An 18072-nucleotide genomic window follows, 5' to 3' on the forward strand; every position below is an offset into this window, starting at 1 on the left:
AACACAAAGTCTTAACACTTTGTAACTGGTACATTTCAGGGTGTGAATTAAGTCATTAGCACAGTCTTTTTTCAAGTACGGAAGTTGCAGAGATCCCAAAAAGATAGGATTTGGTTTTCCTAGACATCCAAATTTAAAAAGCATAGGAGGATCAGTTTGCGACAAAGCATGGTGTCGGCAGCTTGGATTTCTACAGGGAAAGCATCTCATTTGCATTCCAATTTCCAGGTAAGTGATAGGATCCATCTCACCCGTGAGTCTCCTTAAACTCAACAGGCCCCAGGCTCCACGCTAGCAAGATCAGCACAGACATCCCATCTACAAAAGCCGTCACTGAGATCTCAAGGCTCAGGAAAATTAAAATCCCACTTAGAAGGTTAATTGACAAGCAGAAGGAATTGAGGGAATCCGTTAAGACAGCTTCTTATCACTGTAATAAAATAGCCAAGGAAAATCCACTTATAATGAAGAAAGGTTTATTTTGGCTCATAGGTTTGAAGATCGCAAACAAATAAATAATATAATAAAATTAGGATTACTGTAATATCCACAGTCAACTGGTCTTGTTGCTTTGGGCCTGCGGTGAAAGCATATAAAAGAGTAATCTGGCCTTGTGACCAGAAAAGAACAAGACATTAGGTCCCATAATTCCCTTCAAAGACATGCACTCCAGTGACCTAAGACTTACCAGAGCCCCACCTCCTAAAGGTCCCTCTGTCTCCCTATGGGGGCCACCCTAGGGATCAAGATTTTAATACACAGGTCTTCGGAAGACAGTCAAAATCCAAACTGCAGCACTCTGTGAGATTTTGCCCTAGACAGAGGCTAGAGAAATGGGCGTCCTCCATCGTGATGCCCTCTCTGGAGACCATGGCTGCCTCCCCAGACCTTGGGGTGTCAGTGGGCACTGGTCTAGGATAGTAACTTCACAGACAGTCTAAGGATTTCTTTCTGCAGAGGGCATGATGTAGATCATTCTCAGAAAAGCATGGAAGAGCACACCTCGCCGGTCCCCTTGTGGTGACTGCCACCATCACTTCCGACCCTGGGCCACTCAGAGAAGCTGGAGCCAGGGTGAGAAGGCCACAGGCCATCCCCATGTTCCGTCCTCTTCATCAGGGTATGCCGCTGGCCTGGCCGCAGGGAGGCCAGTCAGAGAAGCCGTCCCAGCAGCAGATCAAAGGGGAGAGCAGCAACAAGTCCCCGGACCCACAGAAACAACAGCATAGGTCGAATTTTCAAGCCCTCGCGCGCGCACCGTGAGTCACAAACTGCTGTGGGGCAGGCCAAACAAGGTTCCTCCCTTTCCTGAGCCTCAATCTCCTCAGTTACAAAACTGGGATTATGAGAGCACCAACTTCAAAGGCACGAAGATTGAACGGGAAGTATGAAAGAACTTGGGTAGCTGCCATGGAGATGCTATAGTGGAATTGTGAGGAACCTTACGTGTGCTGGCTAGTTTTATGTCAACTTGACACAAGCTAGAGTCATCAGAAAGGAGGGAGCCTTACTTAAGAAAATACCTCCATAAGATCCAGCTGTAGGCAGGCCTGTGCGCGATAGGGGAGGGTCCAGCACATTGTGGGTGGGGCCATCCTTGGGCTGGTGGTCCTGGGTTCTACCAGGCTGAGCAAACCATAAGGAGCAAGTCAGTTAAGCATCACCCCTCCATGGCCTCTGCATCAGCTCCTGCCTCCCTGTTTGAGTTCATTGCCCTCAACCTTCTATGGGCCATCCCATGCTTTCTTTCCTTATTTTAAAAGAAGTGACTAGCAGAGGGTGAAAGCACATGGCTGTAATCCCAGCACTCAGGGAGGTAGAGGCAGTCGGATAGCTGTGAGTTCAAGGCCAGCCTGGTCTACAAAGCCAGTCCAGGAACAGCCAAGGCTACACAGAGAAACTCTGTCTCATAAAAATGGAAAGAACGTTACAATTTCACTGGGCTTTAGTTTCCCAGCAACCATGTTCCATTGAGTCTCCTGTGTTTTGACAATCTTTTGATGTGTGAGTCACATTAACAGAGTATTGAAAAAAACTTCCTGCAAAGAAATGCAGCGTTGGAACAAACTGATGGTATCTTGGTGCCTTTCTTAACTTTCTTTGGCAGTCTGGTGATGTCTAGGGTCTATTTGTTTTCAGACAGGGTTGCCAGATGTTGACAGACTGAGCCTCTGGCTTCAGCTTCCTAAAGAGCTGGAACTACAGTCATGTATCACCGTACCAGCTATGGGCCCCCTCTCAGAGCAAATGCCTTTACAGTTTTGGTTGTGAGCCTAGCCTTTGAGGGGCTGAGCCATCTCTCCAGCCCCGGATCATGCTTTTATATGTATTTAAAAAAATAAAATTCAGAGTTCTATAAGCAGCACAGTGGTAAGCCATGTGAAATTCTAGTTCAGTCCCAGCACTGAGGGAAAAAAAAATACCTAGACTCATAAAGGAAACAAATCACATCAAATACTGTGAATATTTTGCCTTAGTTTATTATTTTGGAAGATTTGTTTTTAAATTATGTTTGTGTGTGTATCTGTACCTGTGTGTGCCCCAGGGAGGGCAGAGGTATCAGAACGCTGTGGAGCTGGGGTTACAGGGGGTTGTGAGGCACTGGGCCTGTGTGCTGAGAACCAAACTCAGGTCCTCTGCAAGAGCAGTAGGTGCCCTTTGTTTGCTTTTTCCAGACAGCAAGTCTCTGTGTAGCCCTGGCTGTCCTGGATCTCACTCCGCAGACCAGGCTGGCCTCCAACGCAGAGATCCCCCTGCCTCTGCCTCCCCAGTGCTGGGATTAAAGGCATGTGCTGCCTACACCACCAGCCACAATATGTGCTCTTAGCCGCTGTATCATCTTTGCCGCCCTCAAATACTCTTAGATATGTGATTAACTCACATTCAATGACACTACTGGACGGTAAATGTAACTATCAATATTGTCAAGGAGGGATGAGCAGGAGATGGCTCACAATCCTGAAGCCAGCAGCATGTGAGAAAGCAGCAGCTGTGGTGAAGCTGGTGAGGCGGCTCAGCGGGCTGCTGTGCACGCCTGGGCACGTGACTTCAAGACCCAGAAGCCATGTTTTAAAAAGCCACGGTGGCTCTTGTTGGTGATCACAGAGCTGGCGAGACGGAAAGGAAGTGACGTCAGGGCTTGCTGGCCGGCCAGCTAGTCTAATTGTTGAGCTCCAGGGTCACCGAGAGATCCTGTCTCAAGAAACACGTGGGTGCCCCCATGCTTGCACGTGCACAGATGCCTGAGTGGCCTGTGTGGGTGACGACAGTCACGGGGACTGCTGTGGCCACCTTTCCGGGCTGGTCAGAGCGCCTGCTTTGGAATCCGAGCCTCAGCTCCGTTCAGCCCCTCGGGATGCTCAAGAGGAATGACGGAAGCCGGTGAGGTGGAGGCCAGCCAGGGCGACACAGCAAGACCACGTCCCCAGCGCCCAGGAGTCCGAGCGTGGGTAACCTACCCTCGTTACCTCGTGCCCTGTGCTTAAATGTTTGCTACTGGCGACAAGGCTTGTAACACAGGTCGCGGCTCGTGAATCACATCGGACGGCTGGCCGGGGAGGCCGAGTTTCCGTCCTTTCCCCGCCTGTGGGAGCCCACCAGCCCCCACACGGACTTCCCAAAACAGTGGTCCTTGGCAGGGACCTTTGACCTGGTTTCTGTACGCCTTTCTTCTCGGCTCGGTTTCTACCCGAGGCTGGCCTAGGGAGGCTGGCTCCGCCAAGGTGCTGCCCGCTCTCCCGGGCCTTCCCTCCTCAGCTAACCCCTTCCAGTGCCCTCACAGGCATGCCGAGAGGTAGGTTTCCATCCTGTGAGGGTGACAGCCAAGGGTGACCACCACACGTCAGGGACAGCACCAGCCTGGCGGGGTGTCACACTGGGAAGGTGGCGAGGCAGACAGAAACACGGTAACAGACTCAGGGACGGCACAGACAGCTCCTTTCAAGGCAAAGGACACAGACGCGCTTGCACCACGCAGGGGACAGCTGAGCCAACACCCAGGAGCTGGAGCTACCAGGTATGAGCAGGTCTCCAGGAGGGGACAGCCTTGGAGGGCAAGTTAAGGATTCCGATGGGTATAGAACTCACTCTCAGATGATGTGGGGTTGTAGCTGACATCTCTGAGCCCTCCTAACACACACACACACACACACGTGCACACACGTGACCACGCACATACGCACATACACTCATGCTTCTATCTCCCCTGCCTCCCTACCCTGGTACAAATTTCCTGCCTCTCTTCTCCCACGCTGTAGGACTAAACAAATTCCCGTGAATGTTGACCAGGCAGAGTCCTGCAACCCGGCTGCCCGCACAGCTGTGGACTTGGATGGCACACCTGCACCAGGTGTGCGGTATTCCCACAGCGGACCCACCCCGGGGTGAATCGTCCGTCCTCCCCGCTCACTCACCTCTTGCTGACACAGTATGAGACTCAGGCAAGCTGCGAAACCACAAGCCAAGCCCTCACGGTGAAAACTTCTCCACTCTCTCCGCTCTTACCTGCACAGCTGGAGAGAGAGATGGCTCGGCCGCTAAGAGCACTGGGTTTTCTTCCGGAGGCCCTGAGTTCAATTCCCAGGAACCACGTGGTTGCCCACTACCATCCAATGGGGATCCGATGCCCTGTTCTGTCATGCAGGCACACACGCAAAGCTTATAGAGTACCCATTAACGTAAAACGGACAACTCTTACTTTAAAAAAAAAAAAAATCTTCAATCAATAACATTTGAAAATCATGATAGTGCCTCTGGCAGAGGATGGTGAAGAAGAAAACCAACTCGTCTTGGCATATGTAAGTGGACCTTCAAATAAAGCAGCGGAAGAACCCCCCTCCCTGGGACCCCATTTCCTGTGGCTTTCCTGTGGCTCCCTCGTCACCTGATCAATGTTTTTATGTCTTTTCTTTTTAATCTTCATTATATTCTCCAGGCTGTTTTGGGTTTGGGGATGCAACTAAAAGCAAGGGTTTTGTTCGTTTGTTTTCAAGTAACTGAACTTGCCTGGGTCAGAAAAGGAGGAATTCACGGATGAACAGACCTTGGGTAAGTGTGATGTGGTGACACCTGGTGGCGAAACGGAGGACCTTCCTGGAACAGAAGTGACTCCAGAATAAAATTCAAGAGTAGAGCAGAGGAGGGGCTTAGGGGAGCAAACAAAAACCAAGACTATAGGAGATGCCCCTGCGCCCACGGGACTCAGGAGCAAGCAGGTTTCTGTGAGTTTGAGGCCAGCCAGGGCTACACAGTGAGACCCTGTATCAAAACAAAGATAAAACAAGATAATAACAATGAACTCCAGCAAAAAGCCCTATGGAATCCTAACATTGTATAAGATAATTTAAATATATAACTTTAAAAATAGAAGGAGTCTGCTGAGGGGGGTCACATGTCTTTCTTTAATCCTGGCCCTCAGGGGGCAGAATCGGGCAGATCTCTGAGTTCAAGGCCAGGGCTACACGGAGAAACTACATTGAAAAAACCAAACAAACAAAAAAAGGAGTTTCCTGGATATGGTGGTACACACCTTTATGTCCAGCACTTGGGGAGCAGAGGCAGGAGGATCTCTGTGAGTTTGAGGCCAGCCTGGTCTACAGAGTAAGTTGCAGGACAGCCAGGGCTGTTATACAGTTAGTTAGTTAGTTAGTTAAACTAAAAGAGAGGACAAGAATGGGGAGGGGCCTATTGGGGGCACTTGGTAGAAATAGACAAGCTGAGGGTCCCAGGCAGGAGCTGGAGGCATACATAATCAGAATGCATCATTTGCATGTATGAAATTACTGAAGAACAAATAAAAGCTATGCTACTTAAATATTAAAGTATAGAAATTCTGAGAGCCATTCTAAAGAGTTAGCAGCAAGTAGAGACCATCCTTGTGATCACATTGTAAGCATGTGTTTCATCCTGTGAATAAAAGCACAGTTTCGCTACTCACTGTGCTGACCTCAGACAAGCTTAGCCACTTAGGACCTCAGAATCCTCTATTAAATAGAAAGATCTAAGCCAGGTGCAGTGGCACAAGCCTGGAATCCCAGCACTCAGGAGGCAGAGGCAGGTGGACCTCCCTGAGTCCAGAACAGCCAAGGCTACACAGAGAAACCCTGTCTCAAAACAAACAAACAAACAAACAAACAAAAAGGAAGATCTCAGAAATGGGGAGGGGGTGCGAGGCTTTTTGATTTTGTTTTGTATTTTTATGAAAAGTATGTTTTATTTTAAAACAAGGCTAAAACTTTGAAGGTGCACACAAAACTGCAGAATACTTTAGCACGTTGGTTAAATAGGCTTCGGCTGACCTAGGGAAAGGAAGTGTGACAGGGGTGAGTATCTGGAAGTCAGTCCAACCTGACGCCACCTCTCACCCTCCCCATCACCAATACGTAGCCAGCGATTTCACTGCGTTTGTTTTCCCTGCTAAGATATGGGGGGTAAACATTTCCTCTCAACTATTTCAAACTGGCCTCGAGGTCTGAGAAGGTGAAGACACTTCATATTTTGTGTCTCACATTACATTTTTTTAATTGTGTCATTTATTTTGTGTGTGTTCGCACAAGTGTGTGGAGGTCAGGGGACAATTAGCTGGGTCAGTTCTCTGTTTCCACCATGTGGTTCCTGGAGATTGAACTCACATCATCAGGCTTGACAATAAAGGCCTTTTCCTGCTGAGCCATCTCACCAGCCAACATTAAAGTTTTTGTTAAAAAAAAAAAAAAGTTAAAAAGGAGATGGTTTAGTTACTTCTCTATTGTTGTGATAAAATGCCATATGGGACCTCAAGAAGGCAGGGGGAGCAAATGAAGAGTAGCTCACCTCCAGTGACATCCTTCCTCCAGAAAGGTCACACAAGCCTAAACCTCCCCAAACAGTCCCGCTAACTGGGTACCGAGCATTCAAATTACACTGGGCCCGTGGGACACTCAAACCACAATAGGAATGAATGATAGCTTTGGGTTGTTTCAAACTGATTTTTAATAGGAGGTCACTGACTTAAATCTAGCTCTTTTGTATGTGTGCAATCTTTAAGAAAAATAATCTGATCTTTTTCTATGTACCAATTTTTTTTTGTGTTTTTGTTTTGTTTTGTTTTATTTTTAAGTAACCCAAAGAAATGCCTAGGGGTCTGAAGAGATGGCTCAGCAGTTAAGAACGTGCCTGCTTTTGCAGAGGACCCATGTATGATTCCCAGCACCCCCATGGCGGCTCACGACCATCTGTAACTCCAGTTCCAAAGGGTCCGATGCCCTCTTCTGGTCTCTATGGGCACTGTGTATGCATGTACACACACAGATACTTAAAAAGGAATAAAAAAGGAAGAAGGAAGGAAAGAAGGGAGGGAGGGAGGGAGGAAGGGAGGAAGGAAGGAAGGAAGGAAGGCATGTCTGACTGGCTGGTGAGTTGGCTAATGGGGCAAAGGGACACGCTGCCAAACCTGATGACCTGAATTTGAACCACAGGACCCACACACTGTAAGAACTGACTCAGAAGCTGTCCTCCAACCTTCAAATCAGAAAATAAATAGAAGTCCCGGAGCTCAGAACGTGGCTCAGCAGATAAATATTTGACAGCCTGAGTTCAATCCCCAGAACCTCTATAAGGGCGGCGGGAGAGACCCAGCTCCTGAAGGTGGGGGTAGAGGGATGCCTGCGCTGTGCTGCACACGTGGAGGTCAGAGAATGACTTTCAGGAGTCGGTTGGACTTCGGTCATGAGACCTAGTGACAAGTTCCTTTACCCACTGAGCATTTGCTGGCCCCGAAATAACAGTGTTCATGTGTCTTGTTATTTAATTTGTCATCACAGCGGTTGTTTTGACTCGGTGTGTCTCCTTTATTCAGAGACACAGCTTCCCTCATTTCTTGCCGTTATTTCAAGAGTGAAAGATCCTATTTTGCCAGCAATCCCCAAACATGTTTTATTATTAAAGAGGTTCGATACCTGAGTCTTTACAATTTCTGAGTGCACAGCCAGTGCCTCCTGCTCTGAGGCTGCCTGGAACAGCTCCTGCTTCCTGTGTGTGGCTGACGTGAAGAATGAGCAGCTCCTTCTGGGGCAGTCTGGGTCTAAACAACCTGAGCAGTTAGGATCACTGCGAGTCACCACCTTAAAGGGATTTTAAAATGCTTGACTCTGGCGTAGCATAAAAATAATCTCAGTGTTAAAGGGACAGTGTCAGCTCGAATCCTGCCTTCCAGCTTTCCAAAAACAGTTCTGATCAGCAAATTGCCATCCTCCTAAATCAAAGCAACCCACTCGAAAAGCTCATTACACACACACAAGCATGCAGGACGCACAAATGAGGTGCAAGTCAGAAATGCAGTTAGGCTTCCTTGCCTAATGCAGAATTCTGGAACCTAAAGCTCAAAAGGCCGCTTCAGATTAACCCTGCTTAGAAAAGAGCATCTTGCAGGGTGGTGGTAGCAGTGCACACCTTTAATCCAGCACTTGGGAAGCACAGGCAGGAAGGTCTCTGAGTTTAAGGCCAGCCTGGTCTACAGGTCGAGTTCCAAGACAGCCAGGGCTACACAGAGAAACCCTGTCTCAAAAGAAAGGAAGGAAGGAAGGAAGGAAGGAAGGAAGGAAGGAAGGAAGGAAGGAAAGGAAAATCATGTCTTGATTCTTCAAGCCCTATACCATTTCTGTATCTCTTTCTCTGGGATTAAAGGCACATGCCACCATGATTGACTTAAATATTATTTTGGAATTATAGGATTTCCGAAGACCTAAAACTTGGGCTTGTAAGGGCACACATAACACTGACAGGAAAGACTGTCCTCTTGTTCAGAAAGCAGCACTCCAGTGGCTGGGGAGATGGTTCAAGCAACAGGGCGCCCAACACACAAGCATCAAGATCTGGGCTCCACCCCCAACTTGGGCCACAGCACCAAACCAGCAGCCTCAGTATGGAGGGGGCAGGGACACTAATGTGCAGGGTTCACGGGCCAGCCAGCCAGCTCCGTGAACTCCAGGCTCTGTGAGAAGCTTTGTCTAAAAACCAAGATGGAAAGCAATCAAGAAAAACGCCCAGTGTCAAGTTCTGGCCCACACACGTACACACATGCACACAGAGTTCTCCCCCTTGGATGCTTCCCTAAGAACACGCCAGTGAAGGTTAAGGAAAAGCCAGTTATAAAAGTATCCAAGCGCTCCTATCAACTGTAATCCTTCCTGTGTTTGCTCCATGAGCAGAGGAGACCACACCCTGCACAAATACACCCTAGACAACCAGCTTTTGCAGAGTGTGCATTCAACACCCCAGAGCTCCTGGCTCATCTTGGCGCCAAAGTTGGCCTGGGCATAATGGTTTAACAGGAGCAATGGGGGGGCATCGGGCATGATCCCAGTGTGAAAATTTCTCCAAGTTCAAGCCGAGTTTGGACAGTGTCATAGCGTTTGCCGCACGATGAACGTTGCACATTGCACGCTGGGCTTGGAGAAGTCCAGAGAGCAGTCTGTATTAGTTAGCATTCTGCAGCTCTGAAAACACCATGACCAAGGCGACTTATGGGAAAGTTTCTTTTTCCTTACAGTTTCGGGGGTTTAGAGTGGGGACAGCATGACAGTTCTGGAGCAGGAAGCCAGGAGAGCGTATCTTTGGCCTCAAGCAGGAAGCAAGGAGAGCTGACTGGAAGCTGGACAAGGCTATGGACTCTCAGTGAACTCTCAAAACCTGCCCTAAATCACATACTTCCTCCAGCAAGGCTGTACCACCTCCCCAAACACCAACTGAGAACCAAGTGTTCAAATTCCTGAGCATATAGAGGGCTCGGACAAGTCAGCACACAGTCAGAATCCTTAGCGTAAAGCTGAGGTGGACAGCATTGGGGCATCTTCTAACTAAGGCAGAGGCATCTGAAATCTGGAGATGCTTCCGGTGGCCGCTGAGATCTATCTGGGCTACGTTCTCTGACACGTGGGGAAAGGCCACTTGCAGGTGCTCTGTGGTAGAGTCAGAGCACTGGGTGGGAGAGGTTCAGCCATCCAGTCTGAAGCAGCGCTTAGCGAGCTCCTCAAGGTGAATCTGGAAAACGCACAACATCCAAGTTCAGAGTCACTGAGTTTTCATTCTGTGCCGGATTAGTAACAATGGTATCTGAAAGCTGCTGTCCACCGGGTGTGGCCTGCTTGGAGAACTAAGACAAAGCTGTGAAGGGCTGGCACATTTCTAAGCCAGTTCAGCAGATCCGCGCATGAAAAGGCATGAAAGGTTTTGCCAAGGCAAGCAATCATACCTGGATGAGGTCTAAGGTCTGCCACAGAGACCCAGCAAACCCACTCCACTGCCCTCCTCTCTCCTCACCCTCCTCCTTCTCCTCTCCCTGTGCCTGACAGCAGTTCAGAGGTCTTGCTGGATTCCCAAAGCCGCTGGTGGCTTCCAGTCCTGAGTCTCTGGGAGCTAGCTGCTCCTTATGTATGGTGACCACTGGTTCGGAAGATTTATATGTTATTATTATTGTTGTTGTTGCTGCTGTTGTTTTCAAAACAGGGTTTTCTCTTGTGTATCTCTGTGTACTCTGAAACTCACTTTGCAGACCAGGCTAGCCTCAAAATCACAGAGATTCACCTGCCTTTGCCTTCCAAGTACTGGGGTCAAAGGCGTGCACCACCACGCCTGGAAGCTTTACACACATTCATTAACTACGTAGCTCTCTACCTGTGGTTGGACGGGGCACGTGTCCTTTTAGGGCCTGGCAAATTATATTTCTTGACCCCGACAGTAATTACAAGTGTGTTTTCCTTAAGAGGACCCATTAAGCTATACACTTGGTTTCGTGCACTTATCTGCACCTGTGTATTATTTTAAGACAAAACAAAGCTTCAACAACAACAACAAAAAAACTTGACAAAAATTTGCAGAACCTGGGACCAATGGGATGTCTAGTGGGTAAAGGCACACACTGCCAAGCATGACAACTTGAGTTCTATCTTTGGGACCCAGAAGGAGGAAGAGAACTGTCTCAAATTGTTATTGTTCTCCGACCTCTGCCTTTCCACCTTGTCACACTAGCACTCGAATACCACAACACACACACACACACACACACACACACACACACACACACACACACCCGCAAAAGCATTTAATTGTAGAATCTTTTGGTAACGCAACGACTCAGTGGAGTTTTGTAGCCGGTTTTGCAGGGTTCCCAGCTAATGGTGTCATTAAAACATTGGCCACTAGGGCGCGCAATTTGTTGCCATTACATCTGCGCTCTCCCTGGTAATTAAGAGGGATTTTCAGTGCTTGCGGGCGGATTCCCTCCCTTTGACAGTAACCTTCAGAAGTCAGTTCGGGTGCTGGTAAATCTTACTTGGAAAGTGAGACCCTATATGTAAACGCAGAAAGGAAAGAAAATAAGGGAGCTTTCTCCTCCTTTAAGCTTGAGGTCTGCGGTTGCAGCTAACAGTCATCTCCTTAACAAGCGCTGAGACCGCTTTGATTCTCAGCACCAAAAAAACCTAAGGTAAAACAGATTGTTTTTTGTTTTTGTTTTTTTAGAACGGGCATCGGGTAGTTCAGGCTGGCCTCAAATTCACTATGTAACAAAGGATGACCCTGACCTTCTGAATCTCCTGCCTCCACTCTCAGGCGCAGGGATCTCGAGCAGGCACCATCACTCCCGGCTAATTGGTGCCGCAGATGTAACCCTGCGAGCTAGGCAAGCCTCCAGCCCCACCTACATCTCCAGCCCGGGCTGACGATCAGTTATTACAACAAAACCTCATAAGGCTTCGTAACAAATCTCAAACAAATGGACACGGGAAGGAGAAGAGCTTAGGGAATATTTTTTTTTTTTGTTTGTTTGTTTGTTTGTTTTGAGACAGGGTTTCTCTGTCTTGGCTACATCCTGGAACTCACTCTGTAGATCAGGATGGCATCGAACTCACAGAGATCCTCCTGCCTCTGCCTGCCTGAGTGCTGGGATCACAAGTGTGCACCACCACCGCCCTGCTAGTAAATGTGATTTTTTTAAAAGAACTGAGGACTGAGGGAACAGCTCTTGCCTAACATGCTCATACATTCATGCTGATGTATCGCTGCTCCCCTTAACCCAGAGTATCCTCCCTTTCTGGAAGTTGTTGCGTTCCTCATAACCCCAGTTCTCCAGTGCAGCCTCCAGTTAATCGGTCTGGAAGGAACGGAGGTGGCTACGGAAGAAATCATGCCTTTGGCTGACGCTGTCAACAGCTGCTCAGAACACAGGTACTGACAGGGTCCGGCTGACCCCACCGGTCTCCAAAGGCTACAGCCCCACTCATCTCTCAAAGTGAGAGACAGAAGCCCACAGCCTCTGAAGCTGAAGCCAGGGAAGCTGCTGCAGCTCCACAGGAGTGAGGGAGATGGGCAAGCAACTCACACAACACTGCAGCAGTCAGTCAGCCTGCCCCAGCAGAGAGGAGGTGACACGGAAAATAACCTGTCTCCTTCAAAAGGCCAGTGCAAAATAGCAGGCAAGGGGGTGACAAAAATATCCTGAAAGGGGGCTGGAGAGATGGTTCAGTGGTTAAGAGCACTGGCTGTTCTTCCAGAGGTCCTGAGTTCAAGTCCCAGCAACCACAGGGTGGCTCACAACCATCTATAATGTGATCTGGTGCCTTTTTGTTGGTGTGCAGGTGTACATGCAGGCAGAACACTGTGTAAATTAATTAATTAATAATATCCTGAAAGTGTGGCAGCAAAGCTGGCGAGGCGCTGACTTGAACAACTGTGAAGGAGACGCGCCAACATAAAGTGGCACGTTGGCAGGACTGGCAACGTATTAGGTGGACAATCCATTCACATTATTTACCAAGACTTGAGGCCCGTCCCTCCAGAAATTGCTACAGGACATTGCTCAATGAAGGGGGCGTCACTTAAGACTCCCCATGTAAACCTAAGGCCTCCAGTGCTTGCGCACATATGTAAGCACTAGGGGGACCTGGAATGTGGCACACAGGGACAAATAACCTGTCACGTGGCCAGCAGGCTGAGGGTGGATGTGGTTGATGGCCTGGTGACCTTTATGCTGTGTGGCGCAGATCACTCCTTAGAGGTTGTGTGCGTGTGTGCGTGTGGTTTTTTTTGAGACAGGGTTTGTGTAGACCAGGCCGCTGCCTGCCTCTGCTTCCCAAGGGCTGAGTTTAAAGGTCTGTGCCACTAGCTTCCCCAGCCCCTTGTCTTCCTCAGCGTGTGAACCATCTTTATGGAGGGAGTCACACGTATTTTCAGGGTTTCAGGGTAGCTAGTCGCAACCAGTCCTTACTTCGCTTTCTTTGTGCTTTCTTGTGCCCACAGGACTGAGTTACCACCAGGAACTATGCCTAAAATAAAGCACTGAGGCTCACTCTCCCACAGCGTGAACCAACGCTGGCTGCTTCACGTAGCTGACCCAAACCGCCTTCTTGCTGGCTGTGGTGTCACAGACTCCCCACCCGACTGCACACATGCACACCTGCACACCTGCACCTTTCTCACAGACGCCGAAGAGACAGCTGGAGACAGATGAAATAAAACGGGCCCAGTGGTGATGGCTGAAGCTGGATGGATATTCCATCAACTTGGAGCATCTGTGAATTTTCTGAAATAAAAGTATCTGGAATTAATAACATTTAAATACCATTTCAGCTAATGAAAATGGAAGCTAATCTATCTCTTAAAGTTACATTTCTAATTTTACTTTATTGATCTGCTTATTTACTTTTTGCTTCTAGAATCCAATCCATGTTAATACCTCGTTCTCTACCCTAAATTACACCCACACAGTCCTCAGTCCTAATTTTAGGAAAATCTTGTTTCCTTTTAACACACTGTATTTTTAGTATAATTTTTCACAAGTCTTAGATTAGGAATTTTTTTAATGATATGCAAGTAAAATTCCTATTATTGTATCCAGATTTTTGTTTGTTTGTGAAGGGTTCTTGCTATGTAGCACAGGCCAGTCTCAAATTTAGGGTGATCTTCCTGCAGGCTCCTAAGTGCTGGGATTCAGACGTAAGCCACCATGCCTGGCCTGTGTTCAGGTCTTAAACAAAGGTGTTTTCATTTGTTCATCACTGCCAACGTTCCTCACAGCTCATGCTCTGTCGGCCTAATAGTTGAGAAGAGGAACCAAGATTTCTTTATTTTATGAGTGCTCTATCTGCATGCACACCTGCAGGCCAGCAGAGGGCATCAGATCACATTATAGATAGTTATGGGCCCCCGTGTAGTTGTTGGGAATTAAAGCACACACCTTTAATCCCAGCACTGGGGAGGCAGAGGCAGGTGGATCTCTGTGAGTTTGAGGCTGGTCTACAAAGCAAGTCCAGGAGAGCCAAGGCTACATAGAGAAACCCTGTCTCCAAAAGCCAAAAAAAAAAAAAAAAAAAAAAAAAAGTACCAAGGTACTATACTTGGTTCATTGAGACACTGGCTCACCTAACCCGGTATTAAGGTGGCATGGGAAGGGAAACCAGCCCCTCATCCCAGAATCTAATTTTAAGTTGTGCCTGTAGAGAGACCCAAGAATTTCTACATAACTAACAAAGTGTGAAGATGACTGCATAGACGACATTTTCTCAGCCTTCACTTCTGAGAGGTAAGAGTAGTAGCAATGCTAAGGTATAGAAGCATGACACTTTCTCACCTGTGAGTGCTTTTCTGAGACTATCACACAAGACTAATGCCTTGGCCTCCTCGCGATCCTAGGTGCCGTAAGGATGCCTTTGATTTTTCTTTGGCATTCACTTTGACCTTGTCAGCCTATAAATCTGTACTGTGCACTTCATAAACAACTTTATGGTCTCATTTACTACATAAAAGCTTCTGAGATAAACATAAGCATACTAAAACATTTTACTCAATCATTAAGTGATATGAACCATATAACTTAAGTCACCAAAATCATAGGTAGCTATTGTTCAGTTACTTAACTCTTGTGTGCCCATGCCCTTTTTCTCTGCTCAAACTTACTCTTTTTGGGTGTGTGCTACCATCCTTTTCTTAATAGCTGTGACCCTCTTAATTCCTGTATTTAAATCTACATTAAAACCTTTTGTTTTCAATTTCTTTTTTCTTTTTTTGAAGACAGAGACTCCCTGTACAGCCCAGGTTGGCCTAAACCTTATTCTGTAGTCCAGACTTCCCTCAGTCTCAGTAATCCTTCTGCCTCTGTCTCCTGAATGCTGGTATTATAGGAATGTCCAGCCTTGTCTGGGCTACACATACATGTGTTAGCACATAAACAGACATACTCAGAATAAAACAAAGGACTCAGAAAAAAACCCACATAATTTCCCACAGATATTTCAAAAGATTATCTTTATTTTTATTTATGTATCTGTGGAGGCCAGAGGAAGGTATCAGATCTTGAGAACAGCATGTGCTTTTAAATGCTAAGTCATCTCTCTAGCCCCAGTTATCTTATTTTTTTACTCTGGAGGTAAAAAAGCCTCTTCGACAAATAGAACAGGAAAACTAAATAGCCACATGTAAAAGAATGACAGTAAATTCCTGTTTGTCACATGTATAAAATTCAGTTCAAAATGGATCAATGATTGAATATAAGGGCTGAAATTCTAAAGCTGTTAAAAGGAAAATTTAGGGGAACTGCTTCAAGATCTAGGTACAGGGAAGGACTCTCTGAAAAGGACATCAATAAGCCAGGAAATAAGCCCAGATGACAAATGTGATCAATACAATCAAAAAGTTTCTACAATCTAAGCTGACACACCTTTACATCCATGGATCTCAACGAGTTCAAGGCCAGTTTGATCTACCAAAACTATTTAGTGGGACTTTGTCTCAAAAAAACAAACAATAAATAGGCCACTGACCCAAACAGACAGTAAACTGAGTGGAAAGCATAATCCATAGACTCAACCGAGAATAAAATATATCAGTGGGTGAAAAACAATGTTGATAAAACACTGCATTCAATATCAACAAGGAGGCAGGCAGCTGTGGCGCACACCTTTAATCCCAGCACTTGAAGGTAGAGGCAGGTAGACCTCCCTGAGTTTGAGGCCAGCCGGGTCTACAGTGAGAGTTCCAGGACAGCCAAAGGTACACAATGAAACCCTATCTTAAAAAAAAGGAAAAAAATTACAAGAAAAAAGTAAATAATGAGCATGACCACAAGGCTTAAGCATTCTCTGCTATAACCAAGAGAGCTAAAGAACGGCCAACCAGTGTTCCATCTAGCAACATTGTCTTTAAAAAAACTACACAGAGGGCCAGCCAGATGGCTCAGCTGGTAGAAGAGCTTGCTGCTACAAGCCTGCTAACCCGGGTTCAATCCTCAGAACACAAATGGTGCAGGGAAAGGACCGACTCCCACAAGCTGTCCTCTGACTTCAAACACACACCATGGTATGTGTACTAATATACACAAAGCTTACAAGGCTGAAAATAACTAAGGAAATAAATTGTTTTTAAAAAGAACTCTGAGGGCTGGAGAGATGGCTCGGAGGTTAAGAGCACTGGCTGCTCTTCCAGAGGTCCTGAGTTCAATTCCCAGCAACCACATGGTGGCTCACACGGCCTTCAGGCATGTATGCATAATAAATATGTATACATAAATAATAAATAAATAAACCTTAAAAAAAAAAAACTATGAGAGAATACATTGGCAGATGTGACCCTCCATGAAAGTTAAATATTTGAAAACTGAAAAATGCCATAAGAAAGATTAGCAAAGCAAGTGACCTGGAAGATTGCTCTACAGAGTTGGATAGAGCAATTGTGAATTAAGAAGAAAATCATCACAATTATTATTCATCTTTTCATCATTGAGGATGGAACCCAAGACTTCACTCATGTTAAGCTCATGCTCTATCACTGAGCTACACCCCCTTTTGTTTAAGCACATAAAAACTATTTGAAGTTGGTTCCTATGAAAGGAGTAAGAAGGAGTTGGCAAGACAGCTCAGCAGTGTGTTGCCTGGCCTGAACACCTGAATTGGGTTCCTAAGACTCACATGGCAGAAACACAGTAAGCTACTGAATCCATATATAGTTCTGCCACCTCATCAAAATATTCCTAAGAATACTTTTAAGTGTGTTAAAACTATCTTTGATAAAACTGGTCTCTGGACCAGCCCTAAATTCCTGTACAATGGGACTCTGAGCAAAAGGTTAACTGCCTGACCCTTATACCTGTCATCTTTCCGCTTCTGTAAACAATGCTTGCTTTCTGTGTATGTCACAATTGCTTTTTTTTTCCCCCTTAAAAGCTCAAACCAACTAGAGGTCTGGGCTGCTTCCCAATAATCTGCTTGGGGGAGTCCTGCCTGAGGTTAGCAGAGTCTGTTCAACTTATTCAGGTCTTTGGGAGTTCTCTTCAGGCAATCCATAAAAAGACAGAAGGGGACATGGTGGTGCACACCTGGAATCCCAGCACTCAGAGAGGCAGAGCCTGTCTACAAATCGAGTCCAGGACAGCCAAGGCTACACAAAGAAACTCGCATAAAAATACAAAACAAATAAAAACCTGAGCTTAATCTTAAAAAAAAAAAAAAAAAAGACAGAAGGACCCTTACAAGTTATCTTCTGACCTCCTTATCTCCACACACCCACATACATATATGTAATAAAAAGACTAAAACACAAACTAACATTTGAAAGAATACTCAATCATACTGGTAATATGGAAGTTTAAAGCAAGCAGTAAGATGACTTTTCTTCCATGAGATTCAGCAAACTGTCAATGTGATTCTAATAGGTGGTTATAAGACAGCAGTCAGCTCTCATGTCAAGTCACTGGAATTGAGAGGTAATATTTCTTAGAGGACAACCACCAGAACCTAACAACATGCTACCATGTCTAAGCCTTTGAGTCAGCTTCCTCATGCACAAATCTATTCCATAGAAAATTTTTAGCATATGCTCAAAGATGGTCACTGAAGCTTTTTGGTTTTGGATCAGCAGAAAAATTTGCAACTTTCTAAAAGAACTGTTATCCAGCAGCAAAAAGGTTAAAGTGTTCCTGAGCAACCACTGAAATGAGTAAATGTACAGGTGGTTACAGGCAAAAAAAGTCTTAACCTGAGTGTTAGGCTTTATGAGTCAAGATACCTGCATCCGATGTTATTTTAAACGACTGCAAATTATATGTAT

This window comes from Meriones unguiculatus, chromosome 11 (assembly GCF_030254825.1).
Source record: "Meriones unguiculatus strain TT.TT164.6M chromosome 11, Bangor_MerUng_6.1, whole genome shotgun sequence".
NCBI classification, from domain to species: domain Eukaryota; kingdom Metazoa; phylum Chordata; class Mammalia; order Rodentia; family Muridae; genus Meriones; species Meriones unguiculatus.